The following is a 2413-nucleotide window of genomic DNA, read 5'->3' as shown; positions in this document are numbered from 1 at the left end:
GACGGAATTATTCCGTCGCTAAATGTCGCGTAAATCCCTAATCCCATCCCTCTTTCTCTTTTTCCTGTTTCGCTGTCTTGCTCCCGCCCACCGCCCTCTCCCTCCCGCCCGGCCGCCGCCGCTCGCCGCCGCCGCCAGCCGCCGCTCCCCGTCCACCGCTCGCCAGCCGCCGCTCGCCAGCTGTCCACCGCTCGCCAGCTGCCGCTCCCCGTCAGCCTCCCGCCACCGCCCGACGACGCGCAGGTAATCATTTGCACCTGCATTTTCTTCTTCTTCTTCTTCTTCTTCCTCTGATTCCTCATCTGCATTTTTGCTTCCTTCGAAACTATCTTTTTATGATTATGTCTTCTTTTTCATTTTTTCCATGATGTTCAATGCTTCTTTTGACACCTCTTGTACGAGAACAACTTTCAAAGCTTGTTCTTTGAGCAGAGATAAGCAAACTGTTCTGAGCGATTTCCTCCATTTCTGTTATTTTTTGCATTTTGTTTTATGGTTTTCATGTGACATCTTTCTTACATTATCTCCCGCTATTTTTCTATATTTTTTTATTTATTTATGTTATGTCCATGATGATTATTTCTTCTTCTGACACCTCTTGTATGAAAACTATCTCTTGAAGTTGTTCCTTGAGCACATGCAAGCGACTATCTGACCTATTTTCTATAATCTTTTTGAGGTTTTAACCGAATTACCAGTTTGTTTTCCAAGTGTTATTATTTGGAATATTTGTTTGGGCTAATGTTTGTTGGATGGGAAGATGTAACATCTTGTGCCATGTTTGTGTTAAGAAAAGGATTTTTGTCATTATTTTCCTTCTATTTAGTTTAATTTTCCTTTCCCTTTATTTCTTTTAATGATTGGGGAAACAAAGGGCATGATAGAAAAATATGAGTTTTAAAAGATTTTGATTGAGAAAATGGGAACAGAGAAATCCTAAAGAGAGTATATCATTATCCCATTTTTAATTGGTTGTGGTTTAGTTTATTGTATATTTTGCAAATGGTTTCTTAGTGTGTCTCTCTTTTTTATAATCTGTTAGGCAAGTGGTTGTTTAGTATTTCTCTGTACTGGTTTATGAAATTTTTGTTTTGTCACCTCTTGTATAAGAATGATCTTCTATAGATCGTCCGTTGAGCAGAGATAAACAATTTATGATCCATTTCCTATTTTTTCTTTGTTCTATTTTTCTTTGTTTAGTCTTTTTGCTTCCTTTGCATAAGTGTTTGTGTTTCCCTAATTAGCTTCAATATTCATTGCAGTACATTACTTGCACACTTTATTTCATCGCATTTCATCATTAGATATATCATCAACAGTTTAGTTGTTTTTTGCATTGCATAAGTGTTTGTGTTTCCCTAATTAGCTTCAATATTCATTTTAACACAGTGTTTTTTGCAGATTTCTCAACGGAACTCGCTTGTGCCCTGCCACCCGTGGTAAGTAAGTAACAAAAATAATGCAAATCGGGTAAATACCCGTGGTGAGTAAGTGATGCAAGCGCATCACATGTTATTTAATTTATTGAATGTAACACTTTATTGTTCGCACACTCACTTAGTTGTTGATATCTAGGACTGCTTTGTTGGAGTTCGGAGATCATGCTGAGCATGATTTTAATGTATGAATATGGAAGTGTTTTTATTTTTGGAGTACGGAGTCCATGCTATGCATGGTAGTAGTTAGTGGGATATTGAAGTGTGTTTGCTGCAGGTACATGTTTGACATTTGTTTGATATGAATTATTTCGATGTATTGCAATGTTTGATGTAATTGTATCCATGCTTACATGTAGTTACTTTCAATTTGATTATGTCTTCTATGTGAAATTGTATACTGAAAGCATGCTTCAAATGAATGTATTGTGTCATGAATAGTTTGCACATGAAAATATTAAGTTATCAATGCATGCATCATAATTCTTATGATTGTATGACATTATATATTGCATGATAAATTTGATATTTTCTTCATCATAGCATCCTGATGGTTCTCTTTTAACTCGTTAGGATACTATTCGTAACATCATACGACAGAATGACTGCAAACCGTGAATGGATGTACCGTAGGATAGTGGACAATGAGTTATCGCATGAATATATGGATGGTGTTGACAGTTTTATTGAATTTGCAACGACAAGTGTCAGTACGGTAGATCCCACAGGTCGGATTAGGTGTCCCTACAAGATTTGTAAGAATAATCGATTTGTAGAACCTCATGGCGTTAGACATCACCTATACAGGAAGGGTTTTGTGAGTGATTATCATAACTGGATGTTTCATGGAGAAGAATTTAGAAACGATTTTGATGCACGGGTGAATGTGGTGCACAATAATCTATATACGAATTTGATATTTGATGCCGCAGGAACAAAACTGGGTTCTGCTATGAGTTCTAGTGATGTAAGAACTG

General features: G+C 37.1%; 2 non-coding genes across 2 annotated transcripts; both read left to right on the top strand.

Moving 5' to 3' along the window:
- The first annotated feature begins 360 nt into the window (after nucleotides 1–360).
- LOC149818131 (small nucleolar RNA snoR1) lies at nucleotides 361–455 on the top strand. Its single transcript, XR_016427503.1, has one exon. It is a non-coding gene; the product is annotated as a small nucleolar RNA snoR1 (small nucleolar RNA).
- A 110-nt stretch (nucleotides 456–565) lies between these two features.
- On the top strand, nucleotides 566–656 carry LOC149818130 (small nucleolar RNA snoR1). Its single transcript, XR_016427501.1, has one exon. It is a non-coding gene; the product is annotated as a small nucleolar RNA snoR1 (small nucleolar RNA).
- The last annotated feature ends 1757 nt before the right edge of the window (nucleotides 657–2413 follow it).

This window comes from Nuphar pumila, chromosome 13 (genome assembly GCF_984573655.1).
Source record: "Nuphar pumila chromosome 13, dmNupPumi1.hap1.1, whole genome shotgun sequence".
NCBI classification, from domain to species: Eukaryota; Viridiplantae; Streptophyta; class Magnoliopsida; order Nymphaeales; family Nymphaeaceae; genus Nuphar; species Nuphar pumila.
Note: the sequence above shows the minus strand (reverse complement) of the source record. Positions and strands in the feature narration are given on the sequence as shown.